Raw genomic sequence first — 24,557 nt, forward strand, 5'->3', positions numbered from 1 at the left:
AAGAGAAGAGTAGAAGTGTGCATCCTGCAGTTACTACTCCAATCCCATGAATTGACTATTTTGATATTTGCAAAACAAACAAACAGCACCCACTCCTGTTAAAGGTAGCTCACAAGCAAATCAGTCCAAATAAGAAAAACAAAATGTGAGCAAATCAACAGAGCTGAATGAAGGCCAGTAAATGTCCTTTGTAGATTCTTTATTAAAAAGAAAGGATAAGCGCTTTCACGGAGTTAGCGCTTCTTCAGATACACATAAAACAACTTAAAACCAATGGTTTATACAAAAAGTAAAGTCACACATCACTAAAAACACCAAATCAAATTCACTTCCTCTTAATTAATACTGACTTTAAAGGAATATTAGCATTAAGCCCTGGCTCTTTGTGAGCTTGCAGTGCTATTATCCACTTAACTTCTAAATTCTCCAGAAAATTATTCACATCACCCCTCCTCATACCAGGGTTAACTAGCTTTAAGACTCTAAAACAAAAAAAATATGTCCTGTTTTAACTGTGTGTGCTGCTAAAGCATTGGTAGTGACATTGTTCTTGATATTGCTAACATGCTCCAAAATCGTTTCTTTAAACCTGCACATAGTCTTACCTACATAAAAACTGAGACACTGTGTGCAGGTTACTAAGTAAACCAGGCAATTACGGTGGCACATGGCAAAAATATCAGAATAAATTCTCTCCTGGTTTTGGGATGAATAAATACTTGTTCTCTGACTATAAAGGTACAGGCTTTACATTTTCCACAGGAAAAAGTTCCAAAGCCATGTGGAGAATCAGTCACTACAGCTCTAGGACCATAGCATAACATTCTCTTCAAACTTTTATTATACTTAAAAATAAAACTAGGATGGCAGCCAACTACTTTGCTTATAACTTCACTTGATTAAATGGGCCAATTCTTTTTGAAAATATCATAAAATTCAAAAACAATATCAGTGAGTTCTGATCTCCTAGCTGGAATAAAGTCCAAGCCCTTGTTAAGGAGCGCAACTTTTGCTTCAGTTAATGTAACGTCAGATAAATTAAATACAAGTTCGTAGTGTCTTTGCAAGTCAGATGCATATGCCAAATCAATACGACCAGTTCCCTCTGCCGAATCCAATAGAGGCTGGCAATCTTTAACACATGATGTTATGATGGGAAAGTCAGTCAGAGCAGTACTAGATAAAGCATGAACAGACCAGTCAAAGTCTTTTAAAAACTCTACACATATTTGTTGCTTATTATGATCTTGACCAGACAGTTCTGGTGTTGGCTTATAGTCATGATTTACAGAAAATGACTCTTCTGAAGGGACACTTATGCATACATGATGTTCTTCTGAAGTAGTTGAGGAATTCGTTCTTTATCAAGCATCAAACTCAGTTGTTCTTGGAACAGTCAGTCATTTACCTCTACTTTTGGCACCTGTGTCATGTTGTGATGCTTACAGAGGCCTTCTGCTTCCGATGATCCCTAATAGGCAAGCACCCTCTGCTGGAGGTATCCGGTAGATTCGTAGGCAGAGGTAGCGCAGTAAAAGGATTGACAGCACTATGGAAACATTCATTAGAGTATGTGAACTGGACATATATGAAGCATCTGATAAGGCCAAAAGTCATTTTTCTAATTTAACAGCATTAGAAAGTGAAGCTTTAGAGCAGTTGCAGAGGCTGGATAATCATAGCCACCGAATCTAGCTCAATATCTTTGGCTTTGCTACGAGCCCCAGGTGAAGATACAGTCAATTGTGTTTTAGCATTCACTGAAGTAGATGCTTGACTCTCAGCCAAGACATCTTGATGGGAATGTAGTAACATGGTTGTAGATGCAGAGCCTTGCTGGTGGTTGGTACTAGGGGCAGTTACATTGTCACAAGTGGGTTGTTTATCTGCATTCTCTGTTGGACCCAATGGGGCAGTATTTAGGTCATGGCTCCTCGGCCAGACAAAGATGTGCCCTTTAATAAAGTCCGTATAATCCCTATGGAGTTTCTTTTGCTTCTGTTGCTTCAATCTACATTCATACGCTAGTAGATCTGCACAAACGTTATCTAATCTCAACAAAAAGCCCTCACCAGGATAGTCCATTTTTATCTGTCGCAAAAGCTGTTCCATCTCCTCTCTAATCAGCATTTCTATGGGCATGTAATGATCCACCAAGAGTTTTAGATAACTAAATCTCAGTTCCAAATTCAAGTTTTGCCACTGTGACAGTAGCTTGGGTTCAGAGTTGCCCTGCATGGGAATTTTAGCTATTCTCAAGCCCCTTGGTATAACTTTATATTCAAGGCAAGCTTCTAGATGGAATCTTTGCCATTCATATTTTTTTAATTTGTACAGAAGACTCAAATTGTTTCAGAAGGCTTAAAAAATCTGATAGCACTTCTGTTTGTTCCAATCCAACTGCATCTGGTACATTAAAGTTCAAGCAAAGGAGAGGGTTTGTCTGACTACGTAAATATTTAATATGCTTATCAAGTCCATCATGTATATGATTTAATCCTCTGGAAGTTTGACCATCAGATGTGATAACCTCAGAGTCAATTGATTCAACCATGTGCAGTGTGGTGCTGAACAAAGTAAAACAAGCAAAACAAACAAACAGCACCCGCTCCTGCTAAAGGTAGCTCACAAGAAAATCAGTCCAAATAAGAAAAAAACTGAGTATTTATTCATCCCAAAACCAGGAGAGAATTTATTCCGAGATTTTTTGCCACGTGCAACAGTAATTGTCTGGTTTACTTAGCAACCTGCATGCAGTGTCTTAGTTTTTATGTAGATAAGACTATGCACAGGTTTAAAGAAAGGATTTTTGGAACATGTTGGCAATATCAGGAACAATGTCACTACTAATGCTTTAACATCACATACAGTTAAAACAGGACACAATATTTTTTGTTTTAGAGTCCTACAGCTAGTTAACCCTGGATGATGTGAATAATTTTCTGGAGAATTTAGAAGTTAAGTGGATAATAGCAATGCAAGCTCACAAAGAGCCAGGGCTTAATGCTAATATTCCTTTAAAGCCAGCATTAATTAAGAGGAAGTGAATTTGATTTGGTGTTTTTAGTGACATGTGACTTTACTTTTTGTATAAATCATTGGTTTTAAGTTGTTTTTATGTGGATCTGAAGAAGCAGTAACTCAGTGAAAGCGCGTATCCTTTCTTTTTAATAAAGAATCTACAAAGGACATTTCTTGGCCTTCATTCAGCTCTGTTGGTTTGCTCACATTTTGTTTTTCTTATTTTGATACTTGCACATGTCTCCACATCCATTTTATGCAGGCCTCCCAACATCGTTTCACCAGCATGCACTGCTGATGTCATCCACTATAAGCTAGCCTGTAGACTTATAAAAGTCAGGCTTGTGCTGTAGTGCTTGCTTAAATTGTTGATCTCTGTAGTCTGTGTACTTAGCTCATGGTTCTATTGTTTGTTTGTGTGTGTGTGTGTGTGTGTGTGTGTGTGTGTGTGTGTGTGTGTGTGTGTGTGTGTGTATACATGCTTGACATTACAGGGAACCATTTACATCAGCATGTGGGACACTGTTATTGCTGTATTCTCTTCATCCCACTCTGCTGATGTAATTAGCTATAAAGTGGTGTCTGAGACATTGCAAGGTAGACTTGAGCTGTGATGATAGCCTTAAATACAGAGTTCTGTAGTCTGTGTACTTATGCAGGGTTTCTATTCTCACTGCAGTCAGCTGGGGTACATTTGTGCACTAGCTTGACATTATAGAGAGCCTTTTACACCAGCATGTGGGGCAATGTTTTGCCATAGTCTCCTCATCAGACACTGCTGATGTCATCAAATATAAAGTGCTGTCTGAGATACCACAAGTCAGACTTGAGCTGTGGTGCTTGCCTTTAATACGAAGTTCAGTGGTCTCTGTACTTAGATAGGTAGGATTTCTATTCTCACTGCAGTCAAATGGGGGTTGTACACTTGCTTGACATTACAGAAAGCCTCTTACATCTGCATGTGGGACACTGCTATTACCATATTCTCTTCAGAAGACACTATTGATGTCATTAGCTATAACTGATTTGTGTATGTGCACTATCCCTACTACATCAGGGTCAGAAACTTGCCTGGAAGACAGGCATATGCCAATTCATCCTATACGATACAGGTTACAGTTACATGGCTTTCAGTCTGTCCGCATCATGGCATGATTTGTATGCCCTGTGTTTTCTTTGTGAGAAATCCCTGATGTCTCTTCAATTGCTGTCTGGTGAGATTCATGCAAAAGAAAACCTTAAACTTTTTAATTTCTCCAAATCTTTTGGGATTTTAATACCATGATGGGAATGGATTCAATTCCTAAGTCAAAGTATGATTAAAAGTTCATAAATTAGTATTGTTTCAATCTTTGATATCAGCCAAAAGTGCTCTTCACAGCACCTGCAATATGTATAGTAATGACTCCTGAACTTTGCATGGTGTTGCATGTATTGCTAACACATCTAAATATGACTGTATATTTTTTTATAAGCTGCATTGCTCCTACTTCTATTGGACCTTTCTGGGTATCTTTCTTCCAGATTGCTCTATTTTCTGCCTGCAGATCCTGATATTTTATGACTTTGTGTCTGTCTGTCTGTATGCAAGACACTGTAGTCACTGGGTGTGATGATTTCAATGATCAATGCTACTTCTGTCTTCTTTTCATGAACCACTATATCCATTTTTCTAGCATCTATCTTTTGAACTGTTGGTAATAGGTGATCCCATGTGATGTACAATTCATCATTTTCTATGTTGCTTTGTGGTTCAAGTTTACAGTGTTTTTCAGCCACTTCAATACCATAATGTTTGCACAATCCCCAGTGCAACAGTCTTGCCACATTATTACGCCTTTCAATATGCAGTCCTTCTGCCATTAGTATATCACAACCAGTAACAAGGTGTGTGACTGTTTCCAATTTGGTTTTACAAAGCCTGCATTTGTCTGTTTCTCTCACATGTTCAATGGACTTTGTAAACCAGCATGTGCAGCATGCCAATATTAACTTTCACCTCTTTGTTTGAATTTGCCTCTCCTTAACCATTACTGTATTCATTCCTGGTCAACGAGGTTCTTTCAGATGTTTTCTATACTTGCAACTATATTTATGCATTTTTCACATTTCTGCCTTCTTATCTTGTCCTTCACCTTATATTCTTTCTTTTGCTTTTTGGCACATTCATTTGCTACCTGATTTGTATCTACTTCTAGGTTGATTTTGCTAGATTAAGCAGAGAAGTCATCTTAGATTTATTCTCTGCATGTTTCAAAACTTTTACTACATTTGGGTCTTGTGAGGTCAGCAGATATGTGTGGAGTACCGTGATTATGGATCTGTACATGCAATCAGTTTCAAGGAGGCCCAGCCCTCCTTCAGAATGTGGAATATATAAACTTGGTATACACTGATTTTTATAAATCATTTGGTGTGCATGAAGGATCCTTCTTGTTTTCCTATCTAATCTATCTAACATGTTTTGGGGTCAGTCAGTCACTACAAAACTGTACGTTAGGACAGAAAGAGCAAATTGGTTTATAGTTTGGACTGTGTTCCTAGATGTCAGTACTGTTTTCAGGATTAATTTAAGTCTTCTAAAGTATTCATTACTAAGTTTTATTTGCATTTGTTCATGTTTTATTGTTGATCCTTCATCAATCACCAAACTGCAAATGCTTTTAACTCTTTCTTTACTGAAACCATTCAACCTCTAGCCAGTCAACTGAACACTAATAACTTCTACCCTCCAAATAATCTAGTAGACTCCTCTTACAACTTCTCTCTACAACCTATCTCTACCTCTTTCATCTTTAGACTTATCTCCAAACTGAAACCCTGCACCCCCTCTGCCGACAAGCTCCCTTCCCTTTATCTGCAAAAGGCAGCCAAAGAAATTGCATACCCTATAACTATACTTATAAATAGGACCATCCAGGAGGGAACCATCCCTGATATTTGGAAAGTCTCTCATATTATCCCTCTACATAAAGGCGGTAACTCTATTGACTTCTCAAACTTTAGACCAATTGCTCTTCTCTCACCTTTAGCAAAGATTATGGAGAAATGTATTCATCAGCAACATGTACAGTACCTCTCCCTACACAATATTATAGCTGTCAACATGGCTTTAGACCCCACCGTAGCACCATCACTGCCCTCCTTTCCTTTGTTGATACTATCAACAACAATCGCAATAATAACCTTTTCTCTTCTGCTCTATTCATTGACCTCTCAAAAGCTTTCGACATGGTTAACCACACTGCTTTAATTACTATTCTTGAATCCATCTCATTTGATAAACTTACTATAAAATGGTTTAATTCATATCTCAGCAACAGACAACAAGCCGTTCTTTGGGACAACCACATCTCCTCCTTACTGCCCATTTCTATTGGTGTCCCTCAGGGCTCTATTCTTGGCCCACTTCTCTTCTCCCTCTTCATCAATGATCTCTACTCAGTAATTCCCCAAGCCACCTGCGTTCAATACACTGACGACTCCACTATTATTTGTTCAGCATCCTCCTCTTCTAACCTAATCTCACTAACCCAAAATATCTTCAACACAGTGGAAATATGGTTTACTAGACGTTACCTCCTCCTTAATGCTAAAAAACTAAACTCCTCCTCTTCTCCCCACCACTGCATTCTCCCATTACATTTCACTATCCTGTGAAACAACAACGCAGTCATCTCTCTTGACTCTACAACTAAACTGCTTGGCATAACCATTGATAATAATCTCTCTTTTGATCAACACATCAACAACACCATCAAATCAGTGAACAGAAAGATCGGATCCCTATACCGTATTAAACCATTTCTGACCCCATCTGCTAGAGCTACTATTGCCCACTCCCATCTGATATCCACTCTCTTTTACACCTCCCCTATCTTCACCAACCTCAAGAAAACTAACCTAAACAAACTTGCAACCTGCTATAATAATATTGCCCGCTTTGCCACTGGTAACCCTTTCAAAACCCATCACTGCCTTAATTTGAAACTGCTAGGCTGGCTAGAACTAAAAAATCATCTTATAATCTCACAACTTACTATTGCCCATAAAATTCTGTACCAACCTGATAACACCCCTATTCTATCACAGCTCTTACTCCCATATAACAATCTTACTTCCCTTCGCTCCTCTTCTAAACTCTTGACCAAACCAATAAAGGCCCACAACTTAGCTGGTGACTCTTTATTCACTAATACTGTAGGCCGAGTATGGAATTTGCTACCTAGGGATATAACTCTAATCACATCCTTACCTCTCTTCAAACAACAAATCAAACTGTACTTCCAAAATCACTGGCTTTGCTCATGTAATACACCTGACTGACTTCTCTCCCCCCCCTCTCCTGACCTTTTTAACCTATCTTGTGCTCAAGACCTAATAATTACCTTTCTTTTCCCTTGTATTCCTTCTATGCTCTGACCCATCTGTCTTACCTCTCCAATATCATCTTGTCTATCTTTTTATTTTCTTCTCTCACTTCTAGACCACTGCCTCTCCTCTCTCTCTTTATCACACACTTTTTTTTTCTCTGTCTTCTCCTTCCACTTGTTACTTTTCTTTTTTTTTTCCTTTTTAGTAGGAGCCTTATGGCTTAGCTTCTTTGAATTATGTTAGAAACTTTAAAACTGACCTAACTCTAGTCATGACTTTTAGATGATATGCCTTAGTTTTTAACTTTATCAACTTGTTTTATCTTAATTAATATTTTTATTACTACTTATTTTTTTTCTTTTATTTTTTAATCAATGTGTTTATTAATAATATGTCTCATTGTTTATGTCTCATTGCTTATGTCTATGTGGAGCTTTTCTCCCCGGGCCTCTACTGAAAATGGAAATATATCCAGCTAGACTAGCCCGGTCAACAAATGTAAAATAAATAAATAAAATAAAAAAATTCCCAAATATTTATATACTCCCTCTTGCTCGTGTTTTTTTATGTCACATTCTTGTCTCAAACTGATATTTTCCTGATGCCACAGTTTTCCTATTTTAAAGGTTGCTTTTGCACATTTATCAAGACCAAATGACATTCTTATATCATCTGAAAAAGTTTTGACAACTTGCTGTTTTACTTTCAGTTCCACATCTGATGAGCTATACAGTTTTAAATTGTCAACAAAGAGAAGGTGAGAAGTCTTTGCACTTTGTTGTTTTCTAGGAGACAAATTATAGCCATGGCCTAAGCTGTTAAGTAGACAGCTTAATGGGTTAAGGGCAAGGCAGAATAACAGCAGTGACAGACAGTCGCCCTGGAATATCCCCCTTTGCATTTTTATCCCTGGGATAATAAGTTGTCGTTTATCATGGCTTAATTGCAAAGTGGTCTGCCATTGTTTCATGGTCACTGTAATGTAGTCGATCAGTGTAGGGTGTATCATACCTTTTTAAGCACTCTTTTATCAATGAATGTGGATACTATTAAATGCTGTTTTGTAGTCAATCCATGCCATACTTAGATTCTTCCCCTTTTTATAGTTCTCCACTATGAATTTATTTAACAATAAATGATCCTTCCTTCCATATGAATTTCTTTTAGTGTCCTTTTATTATAGTGACATAACTGAGTTTTCTTTTAAATGACTATAAACTCTGTCAGCATCAATTCCCATGTATAGTTTATACTTCATCGGAAGGCAAGTTATCGGTCTATAATTTTTAGGGTAGCTTGCAGGTTCACGTTTGAGTAGAAGCATTGTTTTTCCTGTTGTTAGCCAGGTTGGTGTCTGTTTGGGGTGTGCATATAAATAATTCTTACTCATGGCTAAATCTTCATAATAATATGTTAATACTTTTAACAAGAAGTAAGGTACTGCATCTGGGCCTGGGATTTTCCAGTCAGAGGCTTTTCTTAACTTTGTTTCAATGTCTTTGGTTGTTACTTCATCCCATTTCATATCCTATATCTTTAAACTTCTTATTCTTTCTTTTACTTTTTCTATCCATTTGTCAGTCTTTGTTATGTTCCACAGTATCTTCATAGATACTTCTCCAAAATGTATCTATTTCTTCTTTTTTTTGGTGGTCTTTCAATTAATTTTACCTTGTTTCCCAATTCTCTATAAAACTTTTTTGGATCATCAGTAAATTGCTTATTTTGTGCTTTTGCTTTATAGTTATCTGCATACCTTCTACGTTTTTCAATCTGTGCTGAGATTTTCAGTTTATTTGCGATAGTGCATCATAGAGCCTGGTCTGTTCTAATACTGCATATTGCCTTTATCACGTCTTTCTTAGTATTTTTGTTGATCTGTTCCCTCTTCTAATAGTGACACTTCTTGTCTTAATTGCTTTATAGTTTTCTCTATATACTTCCATGATTGTATTCAATTTCTCCCCTTCCGTTCCCTCACTACCCTGTGTTCTTGTGATAGAACTTTATCAGTTATTAATTTAGCTGCACAGTAATATATCCTGTTTACTTCTGTTATATTGCATGGATCTCTGTGGATAGTCCTAATTACTGTGTTCATTTGTTTTATCAAATTTCTGACTTTTTATATTGTCCTTCTGCAATCTATTTCTTTCATTGATCTTAATATGTCTAGCTATGTTTATTAAATCAAGCAACTCTTATCAGCTCATTTTCTTCTAAACTGAGGGCACATTTTTTGTTTTCCATTTCCTGCGGGCATTCTGTAGAATTTTCTTTAGCATCTTCCTGTGGCACAGTCTCTTCAATTTCATCCTGTGCCATCCGTTGATCTATCATATGGGAACTCACTGACCAATCACTCCTCAACATTGACTACACCAGAGTTTTCACAGTTTCCTTTTCCTTCCTTTGCTGTCCAACTTCAAGTGAATGTTTTTACTGGTTTCCAGAGGAAGGCTCCAAATATCTTTATATGGCACCTGATCAATTGCTTCCCGTTCCACTGGTTTCCCCTTAATTTGGATATCCATTGCTGTATTCTGCTGTGGTGTTTTCTGAATTAGATTTTCTACACCAAATCTTTCACTTTGCAGGTAATCCGTAACCTCAGTACTCCATAACCTCAGTTTCTATTTCTTTAACTTCTCCATTGCTAATCTACTTGTCTACTTTTCCTCTTTGTTTTCTTATTTTTTTGTATTGTAAAGTTGTCCATGTCTGGATTCCTTTGCCTGTATTTTTCTTCAAATATCTTTGGTGCTGCTCTTTTTGTATTGGTTAGTTTGCTTTCTCCTTTGCATAAATATTACACCACATTAAATCTCTTTTTCTTTCCCATGTCCATATTTCTTCTTCAGATGTCTCCTGATCTTCCTGCTTATCCTTACTTTGGGGACTCGCTCCATGAAGAAACATGTGTTAGACCTTCTACACCAAATCCTTCACTTTGCAAGCATTCCATAACTACAACTTCTATTTTTTAACTTCTACTTTACTAATCTTCTTTCTACATTCCCTGTTTATATTTTTTATTGTGAAATTTTCTGTATCTGGATGCCTTTGCCTGTATTACTCTTTGAATATCTTTGCAGCTGCCTTCTTTATATTAATTTGGCTTTCTCCTTTGCATAAATATTGCACCATATCAAATCTCTCTTTCTTTCTCATGTCCATATTTCTTTTTTATATTTTTCAAAAATCTCTAGGTTTTGTTGTTTATATTTTCACTCTTCCTGAGATGCTTCTTTTTTCAAACAGATAAAAGTTTATTGATCTATGTACTGTTTTTTCACAAATCTGTTGTACTACTGAATACAAATTTTTATTTGAAGCTTCTGACAGTTTTTCTTGTGGAAGTATTTTTCTTTCCTCTAATTTCTCTCTTAATCCTTTTGTATATCTTGTGTCTGGAAATTCTGGGCTTTTCACATAATATTAATAATACATAATTTCTTTCTTATCCTCAATAGTCCACTTTATCGTCTTTATGGCTTTTCTTGGCCTATCAGTTTTTGTGACATTTATGGACTACTACTTCCTTCTACAACAAGGGGGGGGGGGGCATCCTCCCCCTGGGCCAGGCCTGACCTCATTGTAAGAACATTTCCGTATTTTGAGGATTCTACACTGTCATCTTTTCCAGTCCTGGCACCAGTGTGCCTACCAGGATCGGGCAACTCTCTATATTTTGTGTTTTATACTCTATATTAGTATTCTGATGAGGTTTGAGTACAGTGCTGTAATACAATGCACAGATCTGAATACAATGGCATGACTTATGATGTACACAATGTAGGCTTTCAGTACAAACATGGACACTTGGTGAATGGTCTGATTTTTATATATGTGTGTTCCCAATGCTTGCATCACTGGGTTTCAGCATAGCGGGACTGTTGTCAATGTTATAATTAGCATGGAATTCCAGTTTGCAGAAGGACAAAATAAAAACACATTTTTACATTTATTTGTAGACTGTGTGGCTTTGTCACCTCACCAATCATTTGTCTATGTTAGCCCCTCATGTAGTATGTTATCATCATAGGTGGACACAATGATTACACCCAGTATGCCAAAGGCAGTATACTTTTAGCCTGAACTGTCAAGAAATATATTCCAAACAGTAAGGGGCCAAGCACAGATCCCTGGGGTGACAGCTGTACGACACAGGTTGATTCACAAACTTTCACAGTATGTGTTTTGTCAGTGAACCAGTTGGTTACCCATCTAGTGATGTAAGGTTTAATGCATAGCTGGGAGAATTTCTCAATGATATTTGCTTGGGGAATTGTGCTCAAACCTTAAGCCAGATCAGAATAGCCAGTATGCACTGTCTTTATCCAGGATTATGACATGGCTTATCCAGGATTATCACATGTTGGCTGTTGGTGAAGCACCCATCAAAAGGAGAAAACGCTAAGAGAAGAAAGGAGCCACTTTTGAGATTTTAAGTATTTTGCTTCAGATTATTTGTTAAGTTTTTCTGCATTGCCTCCTACTTTTGAGTATTTTTTGGCTTGTTAAACTTGATTTCTGTGTTGGTAACTGTATTTAGAACACAACCTAGAGCTGATTACTGAATTTCCTGCCTGCACTTATTTTTAAAATCGTTTTTTTTTTCTTAAAACTTGCATTTTATCTGTCTCTGGCCTAACACTCAAGTGTGGGGTCATTTACTGCACTGTTCTAACTTGTTGATACTTGTGAACCTCTGCTTTCCTTAAAAAAACAATAAAATCTTGCTTTTTTCCCACTTTTCTGAGATTTAAAAAAGTTCAGTTACAGATTTGCTGTTCTGAACTGTTTGTAAGTTTCTTGGAGGCCATTGTTTGCTTGGGCTAAAGGGAAGTCTCTGTGTTCATCAGTGCCAGTGATAAACATTGAGCAGCCTGCCTGCCCCTGTGGGAGTCGTTACTGCCTTGAAACTGTAGTTTTATTGGCCATTTTGGGTCAATTCCAAACTCCTTGATCTCCCTCTCTTAAATCCCGATTGCCTCGTGGTTTTGGCATCTTTTTGAACTTGTTGGCTGTTGGTGAAGCACCCACTAAGAGGAGAAAACGCTGAGTGAAGAAAGGAGCCACTTTTGAGATTTTAAGTATTTTGCTTCAGAATATTTGTTAAGTTTTTCTGCATTGCCGTCTACTTTTGAGCATTTTCTGGCTTGTTAAACTTGATTTCTGTGTTGGTAACTGTATTTAGAACATAACCTAGAGCTGATTACTGAATTTCCTGCCTGCACTTATTTTTGAAATTGTTTTTTTTTCTTAAAACTTGCATTTTATCTGTCTCTGGCCTAGCACTCAAGTATGGGGCCATTTACTGCACTGTTCTAACCTGTTGATACTTGTGAACCTCTGCTTTCCTTAAAAAAACAAAAGAATATCTTGCTTTTTTCCCCACTTTTCTGAGATTTAGAAAAGTTCAGTTACAGATTTGCTGTTCTGAACTGTTTGTAAGTTTCTTGGAGGCCATTGTTTGCTTGGGCTATAGGGAAGTCTCTGTGTTCATCAGTGGCAGTGATAAACATTGAGCAGCCTGCCTGCCCCTGTGGGAGTGGTTACTGCCTTGAAACTGTAGTTTTATTGGCCATTTTGGGTCAATTCCAAACTCCTTGATCTCCCTCTCTTACAACCCTCTTGGGGCAGCGCCGCCTAATTGGGTTTAAACTATTCCTGGCTCCACAAAGTCTGCTCTTCACTTTTTCCCTTAGAACTGCTCTATCTCTCAAATTAAACACCATATTCTCATTCTAAGGCCCCTCACTGGTCCAAATAAGTAATCTTACAAGTTAGCACTAATAAACCATAAGCACTACTTACTCTTACACTCTCTATGATTACCTTGTCCCCTATTGGTCTGATTTAATTCAGTTCCCTATATTACTCTAGCATGTCCAAAGGTCAGTCAATGGTTTCCTCTCCAGTCCAGCTGGTGAATCTGGGTATTTTGAGGCAATGTTACAACTGTCTCATGTACATGGACAACCCTCTCCTCCTCCAAACAGGTTCAAATATATGTGAGAGATGCAACCATATAGCCAAACTGGAGGCTGAGCTCTCTCATCTCAAATCTGGTGTAACCAGTCAGGAGGAGAAGGTAACCTTACACAACACAATTCCAGTATCACATAGTCCCACCACAACAGAGAATCAAACACATAAAAACACAAAAACATACCCGGAGGCTCTAAATAAAAATTTACCTAAGCAACAGAGACCTCCAAAGCAGACATCCAAGCAAACGCTACCCCAAAACAAAACACGTACAACACATAGCACACAAAGTCAGTGTGCCAAGCAGTCACAGCCCTTAAGGCTGAATAAAACACCTGATACTCATGTAATAGGTGACTTTATTGTAAGACACACTGACGTCCCGCTCACCAGGCTGAATAAAGAGAAGGGGACAGTGAGCTGCCTGTCGGGCGCTAGGATCTGCCACATAACGCAAGCACTCAGGTCACTCCAAAGCAAATACAAATATGACTCAGTCATTGTACATGGTGGCGTGAATGATCTGAGACGTACCTCCCTCGACTACATGGAAAGAGAGTAGTAATCCAAAAGAGAATGCTTCGTGCCAAGTGATTCCACCAAAATTATTTCAAAAATTTATTCGTAAACACAACCACATTAATGCATTTAAATACAACCGTTAGAATTTGTGTTCTCAACAAGTGGGACTTCATCAGATGACAACAAATAATACATTCCCTGATTAAATACTCTAATTCATGTATAATTAATTCCTTTTACCAATGGGGATAACTTTCAAAGTTTCAAATAAACAAATCAGAACCATTTTTAACTACATAACTATTAATGCTAATACTGAATAGTTTATTCATTAAAAACATTATATTTAATTATTATTGTTTATCCTATGAACTCCTTATAAAATTCATTATAAAATTTTTATATAACTCATACATTCATTAAAACTAATAAAAGCATATTATATAAATATAGCAGCATTTTGAATGGTAGTTTAAATAGAATTAGGATAAAGTTGTGCAATAATGCCATCTAGTGTGGAAGACCTATCATTGTATCAAATCTTATTAGATTTTAATCTTAATATTGACCCTATGGATAAATATTCATTTAGTCCAGGAGTCCTGCCTGCATCTAAACTTATCTGCCACCAAAGTTCCTTGCTCTCAAGTATGTCCTCCCATGGACCTCCTCTAATATCAGGGTGTATCTGTTCTAACACAAAGAATAGGAAAGTTGCTCCTTGACAAATTTTAAAGTGCTTAAACAGTGCATTAGTTTCTTTTTCTTTTTTAATGTCATAGGTGTGTTCATAAACTCTCTTTTTCAAGCTTCTCTCAGTTTTTCCTATATAGAATGACTGGCATTTCTGACACACCACTAAACAGACCACCCTTTGTGTTTCACAATTATAAAAATTTTTACTTACTATCTTTCTTTTCCTACTTTCTAAGTATACTTCTTCTTTATTCATAATGTATGGGTATTGTGGGCATCTCCCACATTTAAATGTACCTATTCTTCGATTAAATCCTGTTTTATTAATCCCTATCCTTTCTATCATGTTGCGAATATTCAGGGAATTCCTATAAATCAGTTTAGGTTTTATTACCTTAATTTCTTCCATGTCAGTAAAAACTGAGAATTTTTCCCATTCTTTAAATAAAACTCCTTTAACATTTTTGTTAATGGAATTATACTCCACTACTAAACTTTTCTGAAATATCTCCACAGTCTCTAAACTTCCATTACATTTTTTATCCAGTCTAGTACTGTCTCTCACTCCTTTTATAGGATAAAATCTCCCAGATCTGCCCATTTCCACCTCCTTTCTGATATCGTTTATAAAACCTATAGGGTAGCCCCTTTCTAAAAACATGTTTTCCAATTTATTACGTTCAATTATAAAATCTTCATCTCTGCTAGTCATTCTTGAACCCCTTACAAACTGTCCTTTAACTATGTTTTTCTTACAGTGTAAGGGGTGTGCACTATCAAAATGTAAAAAAGAGTTAACATATGTCTCTTTCCTATATACTTTTGTTTCGAATTTGTGATCTAGTTTATATACTTTCACGTCCAAATAATTTAAAATATCTGTGTTCATGACATAGGTAAACTTCAAGAAACTAGTGGTGGCACTAATATATTCCATAAACTCATCAAACTTGTCTTCACCCCCGACCCAGAAAATTACTATATCATCCAGAAACCTATGATATAATAACCAAAATTCCTTATATTTAGAATTTATAATGAATTTCTCCTCCAGTTTCCATATTTATCAAGGATATCCACACCTCCAGGTTAGTGGCATTACACGAAGTATTGGAGACCATCCATGTGCAACTGACAGTGGGCAAGACTGCTTTTCAGTTTATAGCATCCTACAGACCACCCTTTCAAAGTCAGGAATCCCACTCGGCTTTCCTGAAAACATTGGAGAACATGAAGATCTCCTCGAACACCATTATATTGGGTGACTTCAACTACCCAAACATAGACTGGGAGCATTACTCAAGCCCCAGCACCTTAGCCCAAAGGTTTCTGGAATTTATAAACTCAAATGCTATGGAACAACTAGTCACCACTCCCACAAGAGGGAAAACATACTAGACCTGATCATTACCAACATGGGGACTCTATGCTCCATACCAGAAGTATATCCCTCACTGGTAAGATCAGACCATAAATTAATTTCACTGGATATCCACATCCCGACCCCACCCCCAGCCCAGAAAACCACAGTGAAAAACTTCTCAAAATCGAGCTTCACACTTCTCAAAACCGAAGTGGAATCCTTCAAGGCCCCAGGGCCAGTGGAAACTACGGCCCAAACTGCAGAATCCTATATAAACGCATTCTACGGACATCTCCATGAATGCATGGATCATGCTATCCCAAACAAAATCAAGACCTAATCATCCAAAGGCAGGCATCCAGTCTTGTGGACCCCAACCATAAATAAATTGTACAACAGAAGGAGTAAGCTACTACATGATAGAGCAAAATCCCTAAAAGGGAAGGCATCTCTGATCAGTACTAGCAAAAAATTACGATCCCTCATAAAATCCTCCAAGGCCAGCTTCGAGAGAAAAATTGCACAGGACACTAAAGACAAACATAAGGCTTTTTTCAGTTATGTTAGGAACCTGGGATGCAACTCCCAGACTTGTTCTGAGTTGATTCTAAATGACAAAAGATACACTGAACCCACAGACATCGCCAATAGCCTGGCAGACAGGTTCAGTGCAAACTTCTCCACCCCCTCCCCCCAAAAGAGCAAGTATCTATCCCGGCAGAGTGCAGCCTCCCAAACATCTCTGATGCTCAGGTGAAGGCTGCCCTCTCCAAAGCAAAAAACACTGCTTCCATGGGACCAGATGGTGTCCTGGGTTGCATCCTACATGAACTCCAAGAAGAACTAATCCCTCAAGTAAAACTGCTATACAATCACAGCCTCACTAGAGGATATGTGCCCAAAGAATGGCGTACAGCAACAGTGGTCCCACTCCACAAAGGTGGCACCTCTGCGGACCCTGGAAACTATCGCCCCATAAGCCTGACTAGCCTAGTCTGCAAGGCTATGGAGAGGATCATCATGGAACTCATAAACAAAGACATTGAGGACCTACAGACACTAGATCCTACCCAATTTGGCTTCGTCAAGGGCAGATCCTGCCTTTTGAACCTGGTCAACTTCTTCGAAACAGTCACCAAGGCCATAGATGAAGGGAAGGTAGTCCACACAGCCTATCTGGACCTCGCAAAGGCATTTGACACAATACCCCACTCGGGCATCATAGATAAGCTATCCAGCCTAAATATAAACCCCTATGTCACAAGATGGGTCGCAAACTGGCTAAAAGACAGAGCCCACAGAGTCAGAGTTGCTGGAGCCATGTCAGACTCGAAACCAGTCACAAGTGGCATCCCACAAGGTTCTGTCCTGGGACCTCTCTTGTTCGGTATTTACTTTTCTGAGGTACAGGCCAACGTGGGAGGACTATGGCTCACCAAGTTTACAGATGACTGCAAACTGGGTGCCATAATCGACTCTCCAGCTGACACAAACATCCTTCAAAAAGGTCTCACAGAGACAGATAACTGGTGCCAGAGCCATGGTCTAAAGCTAAATGCCAAAAAGTGTATAGTCATACCCTTTGGCAAAAACAATGTGCCCACAAATTACCACATAGGTGGTAACCCATTGAGTACAGAGAAAGTAATTAGGGATCTGGGGACCCACGTTGATAGCAATCTCTCCTTTGACAACCACATTGCCAAAGTGGTTAGAAAGACCTTCTACATAGCCCATCTCATCATGAAAGGATTCACATCTAGATCAAGACAGGTAATCGTGCCCCTTTATTCATCACTCATCAGGCTCATCATAGAATACAATGCCCCCTTTGGGATGTACCTTACCCGACACCTGCAGCAATTAGAAAGACCCCAAAAGTACCTCACCAGGAGGATCAAGGGACTCAAACAGATGCCATATGCTGCTCAGTTAAAAAAACTCCAGCTCTACTCAGTTGCATACCGCCTACTTCGAGGCGATCTATGCCTGACATATAAAGCTATGTCCAACCCAGAATTAATGGACATGCTCCACCTCAGTAAATCTAAATCCCTTAGAGCCACACGCTCGAGGGACTTGAACCTCAGCACAGAAATAAATATAACATGCTGGACTAACAGATTCATAACCCAGATGCTCCCTTCGCTCTGAAATAGAATTCCAATTCATGTTAGGCAGAGCACCTCATTGACTCTCTTCAAGAAGAATCTTGACGAGTGGATGGGGGATCGTAGGTTTGTCCCGGGGATTACTTCCGTGTCACTATTAGACAGAGGCACAGTAAACTAAACTTTACAAAGGGCACAGTATACTCAAATCAAGGGGTGGCGTAAGCCAAACACAATCGGGCTAGGCTTATAAATGCCCCAGGGCAGATAGCCTAGTATGAACCAATGAACCTATAATAAATGGGCTGTGACAACATCACAGATCACCTGTCACGTGACTCATTACACACACCTTCCTGACACGGTTGAATACACACATCAAAAATACACACTTAATATCGAACCACTGTGTAAAATGAATGGAGGCTCCAGTACTGAAACACAAAGAATTTATTCCAACTCTGTACAGACTAAGCATATGCTTTCACCAGCAACCTGGCTTCTTCAGAGTCTGACATTACAACACTCCATATTTAAAACAAGCTGATGCATTCTCCACACCCATATAATTAATCAATTAATTAATCAAACAATTTCCTTAAAATACAATTAATATTTCAGCATCATATTATAATGTTAAAAACTATTAATTATCATTTGATCTCAACAATACATACAACTAAATAAAACAAACATATATACACTCAATATGTATATAATATATGTTATAAATTACAAAAATATAAAAACATTTCATCTAGATAATACTGCTTAAATATTTCAACTGAGGTTTTATAGAAACACATTCATTTAATCCAGGGCGCCTGGTAGCATTAAGCCTAAGCTGCCATTCCATTTCTAATCTTGCTACCCTATTTTGTATGTCACATTTAATGTTGGGTTTAACCCTATCTATAATAAAAAATAAAAATTTATTGAAATTAACACATACCTTACTGTGCAAATAAAGTGCATTATATTCATCTTTCCTTCTGATGGAACTAACATGCTCTCTTATTCTTTCTTTCAAACTTCGTGTAGTCATGCCCACATAAAATGCATCGCATGACATACACGAAGCAAGATACACACAATTCTTAGTAGTACAATTACAAGCACCTGGACAAGGTATTGTGCGTTGATGACCCACAACACATATATATGCCCCTACTGCTATAAATCTACATCCTTTGCATGAGCCACATTTGCTCATACTAGATCTAATATTACTTTTACCCTCTCTTTCGAGGATGCTCTTCAAATTTTTTCCTTTCCCATAAACAATCACTGGGGTATCACCTAAAATCTCTCTAGTATCTCTACTTAGGAAGTACTTCCACAAATTCCTAAGACTAGAACTCAGTTCATTTGCTTTTTCATTATAAGTTAAAACAAACTTTGCTCTATTCATTTTGATGACTGTGTTATCACTGCCACCTATATTAGCCCCTTCATCTCCTTGACCTCTTAAAATGGGACTATATCTATTTTTTCTTTTTCTGTATACTTCTTTTTTAATATTAATCAACATTGAAAGCGGGTATCCCCTATCTAAAAACATTCCGATCAATATGTAAATTTCCTTCTTAAACAGGTCATCATTACTAATTAACCTACATATCCGGACCATCTGGCCCTTAACTACCCCTCTCCTTTGATGTAGGGGGTGGCAACTTGTGTAGTGCAACATCGAATTAGAGTAGCTGGGCTTCCTATAGATCGTACTCACCAGCCCTTCTTTTGTTTTGTATAAAGTAATGTCCAAATAGTTTACTACCTCTTTATTCCATGTATAAGTGAATCTAAGAAATTCTGTAGTTTTATTAATGTAAGTGCAAAATTCCTTCACACTTTCCTCATCACCTTTCCATAATATAAGGAGGTAATCTAGAAACCTACAGTACAAAAGAATGTTATCCTTGTATTTTGAATCTAACACATATTGTTTTTCCCATGCCCATAAGACTAAGTTGGCATAGACAGGGGCACAACGGGCACCCATCGCCACCCCTGTCTTTTGTTGGTATATCTCCCCATCAAATTGTATAAAGTTGTTATGCAATATGATTTCCATCAAATCATAACATATCTCTAATCTTTCTTTGTCAAAACTGGAACTAGTTAAAAGACTATCATAAAACAATTCCAGCCCTGTTTGATGTGGAATCACTGAGAATAGGTTAATAACATCAACAGTCAAGAAACCAAAAGTCTCATTCCCAATGCCTTTGATTCTTCCTAACTGAAATATTAATTGTATTTTAAGGAAATTGTTTGATTAATTAATTGATTAATTATATGGGTGTGGAGAATGCATCAGCTTGTTTTAAATATGGAGTGTTGTAATGTCAGACTCTGAAGAAGCCAGGTTGCTGGTGAAAGCATATGCTTAGTCTGTACAGAGTTGGAATAAATTCTTTGTGTTTCAGTACTGGAGCCTTCATTCATTTTACACAGTGGTTCGATATTAAGTGTGTATTTTTGGTTGAACCTGTGTTGGTTCTGTTGGAGTGTCTATTGAATACACACATCGCCACACCCTCCACACAGACTTTGTCAACATGCATCCTTCTGAGTTGAGGGGGCAGCACCTGATGCATGCCTGTTTAAACACATCCTGACATTGCTCACCTGTGAGGTAGATCAACATATCATCATTGACCTTTTCTAAGTGGACACTAGTAATATCCCGGCTGTGCAACAGACCTGTGTGAGTTGTTAATTCTACATCATGTCTGTTACATCTGTTAGATGCCCTCAAAGAGGTCATTGAGGGCATGCATGATGAGAACACTATCAACCTTTTGAACTTCACAAGCACAATGCATTTGACACAAATCCACACTAAGGTATTCACTCAACACTGTCAGATGTGATCATAAACACCTATATCACAAAGTGAGTAGACCACTGTATGACATATGTGGGACCTAAATATGTTGAAATGTATGAAGTGACCTATATTTCAGGTCTGGTGATTCATCTGCACATCAGGGCTGTCTACTCAACCCATTACTGTCCATTAAGTGACAGACATCACAGATGGCATACACATCCTATATCCAAACAGCTGTCTGAAGGACTACAGATCATAGGCAATCGTTGACTCCAAGTGTAATATTAATATAATACAGACAGTATCAACACACACCAAAGATTGCTGCCACAGCCATGACATCTCCTGCAATGATACAAAAATATGGGGGGATTTCTTTCTTCAGGAAAACAAACATACATCCCAAGTATAATGTAGACATCACACCCTATAGTCAGACCAGTAGGTATGTAACCTGTGTCCTGGGGCAGATAGTACGTCGAATGTCCACCAGTATGCAGTCACAGTGCTAACTACTTCCTTGTATGTAGCAGAATACCGAGTATGTTACACCAGGCGCATGTGTGCTGCCTGTTCCAGTGATGCAGTCAGTACATACATACTTGTTTGACAACATTAATGGTATGGGTAACATTTGTGACAGTGTGGATTGAGCCATATAGACATCTTCCCCATTGTTATGTCAGCTTGTATGGCAGTCACATAGCACACATTTTCACTGTGCAGTCCCTATTGTATCATACTGATGTGTGATTGGTGTTGCTGCTACAACCATCTTCCATTGACATGCCCTCATCTGCTGTACATTAGGTTGTTTCACCTGTCTTCTTTCCCTGTCTTCACTCTTACAATTCATCTGTGTCCCATTTCAATACACAGACTTTCCCTGAGTGTTTATTTTACATGGCAGTCCTTGAACTCTTACAGATCATTTACATAACTTCAGTATAGAATGCTCAGTATGGGATTTCTCAATACTCTCTGCACTGTAAACATTGTCTTGTACTGTGTTTGGACCATATACATAACTATCATATCTCTCAACTGGCCAAATTTTGGCAGAATGTCCAGATTTTTGTCTTGTATATCTTTTGGTGTGTTCCTTATAAAACATGTTGTTTTCTGACATATCACTGGGATGATCTCAGGACTGATGTCATGCAATAATTACATACATTTGAGTTTCAGACTTCAAATCCTTCAGAAAATGTATATTCATACAAATCTCTTGTTATTCTAGCACATTTCTCAGTTTAAAAGAGCAAACATGTAAAATCTGTCCATTTCTGGGCCATTGTCTCCCATTACATTGTACTTTGTCCAGATTTCGTGCACTAAGAGATTTAGAGCCATTAGAAATATTATATGTTAAGCCCTGATGATCATTGTGGCATTCCACACAAACCCTCTAACCTACTGTGCTTTGAGTTAAACAGGTCTGCTATCTGTGTTGTGTTACATGTTTTCCTGGCTGGCAACACTGTTGCCAGCCACAAAACTGCACTTATTTACTTTTAAATACAGTGCATGGCATGAATGTGCAATTAGTACTGCTGCTCACCACACAGCACCTCACACACATGTAATATCATTGTAGGTTTCGCACAAAGCCTACATAAAGTTCATTGAATTCCAGGGCAAAAGTTTAACACAAGTGAATAAACAAGGACATTGACCTGGTAAAGTTGTTTTCCTCTATTTTCTATTTAAAACTATATTGTTAAATGAATGTCTGACACTGCTCTCATGACCTATCCACACTGATAGCTGTTTTTGTTATTTGTCATTCACAAGTAGGCATTTGTGTTGACCTCACCCCAATTCTTTCAGATATTCTGGTCTATACCCTAAGCAATCCCATTGCTAACATTCCTGATATAACTGCTATGACAGTTAGCAGAGATGGTTAATGCCATGAGAAGTTAATAAACTGGTTCCTATAGTCTGGTTTGATTTCCTTAGCCTCCATTTGCTTATTGCGTGACACTGACCAAGTCACTTAGCTGAACAGTGCATTGAGACATTTGAGAAACTGGGCTGGGTTCCTAAATATTCTCCCTGACTTGTTGATTAGAAGCCAGCTATAACACCATAATGTACATATTACTTACAGACCATGCCGTTATCTACCATGATAGTGATAATTGTTATGCTAGTATGTTAAACAAAACTTTTATTTCTTCATGCACACATTTGTTGTTTTGTTTACAGAAAAATATTCTACCCTCCCTCTTTTACTTGTGAGATGTCTCTTTTTATCATTTGTTTCTATTTCTTTCCATCCAAATTGAAGGTTTCCATCTAATTTGCAGGCATGTCTTGTGATGTTTGGAGTTAGGAAGGCTTATTTCATTTATGAGTGAGAGAAATGGGGAAGAAGCAGGTTCTGGATGGATGGATGGATGGATGGATGGATGGATGGATGGATGGATGGATAGATTGTAGGCTGGAGGAAAGGAGGTACAGAAAAGGCTGTCTACTAGATAAAAAATTATAGGACAATGGGGAGGAGGTACAGTGATATACATAACCTTCTATACATTTTTGCCTCCCCCTACACATACACCTCCTTCATCACAGGCATATCTACCCCTAATCAGTTGTTAGATTTTCAGCAATACTGCAAAAATTAACCATATCTTTCAGTTTACTGCTGTTTGAAGATATCCTTTATATTGGTAATTGCTCTTTACAAAGAATAGACAGACACAATAATTCCCATTTAGCACTGTTAGCTATTAGCAGTGCATTCTCATACGAGCTGCCCTGACTAGTTGTCCCTTGACAACTGCTCTCTTTTGTTTGTAGGGATGACAACTAAAGAAATGCAGTAATGTGTTCAAATATGTTGGTTTTCTATATACACCGGCAACATATTTCCCTTTTTCTTTGTCCTTTTCTATCAATACATCCAATTTAGTCAACTTATCTTGGTTATACAAATGTGTAAAAGACAAGAAATCCATGCTTGTGTTGATGTAATTAACAAATTCTATTAATTCAGTTTCCCTTTCATTCCAAATAACAAACATATCATCCAGGTAATGTAGATAAAATTCTATGCCCTATTATGTTGAATACTGAAAATGTACCTAGATTCCCATTCAAGCATTATTATGTTAGCCAAAAATGAGTCCAACAGGGACCCCATTCCTACTCCCTCTTTTTGTTTATAAATCTTTTTCTCAAAAAATATAAAATTATTTTTTTAAACTATTTCTAACAATTCAGTAACATTGTTGATAGTCCCCTGTTGTACTCCCTTTCTTTCCAGGTAATCCCGTGTCCACTCTAATGCCACATTATGTGAAATAACAGTGTATAAGTCCCAAACGTCAATAGTAACCATTAAATCTGATTCACAATAAGTTACTGCATTCATTTTATATAAAAAATCCCATGAGTCCTTGCAAAGATGGGCTTCTTGCCCCAGAAATGTTTAAATGAATTCTGTCCTCCTCTAATATAAACTTACACATATTACATCTTTCACACTTTGACATCCTTGGATGTATAATCGTCTTAACTGGCTTTCTTTCCAATCTATTTTTTTAAATTGAAGCCTCTCCTATAAATAATTATGGGTTCATTCCCCAAGATACACAACATATTTGTGCTCTCCCTAAAAATCTTCCAATTT

This window comes from Protopterus annectens, chromosome 9.part0 (genome assembly GCF_019279795.1).
Source record: "Protopterus annectens isolate FY-2018-M chromosome 9.part0, PAN1.0, whole genome shotgun sequence".
NCBI lineage: Eukaryota > Metazoa > Chordata > Ceratodontiformes > Protopteridae > Protopterus > Protopterus annectens.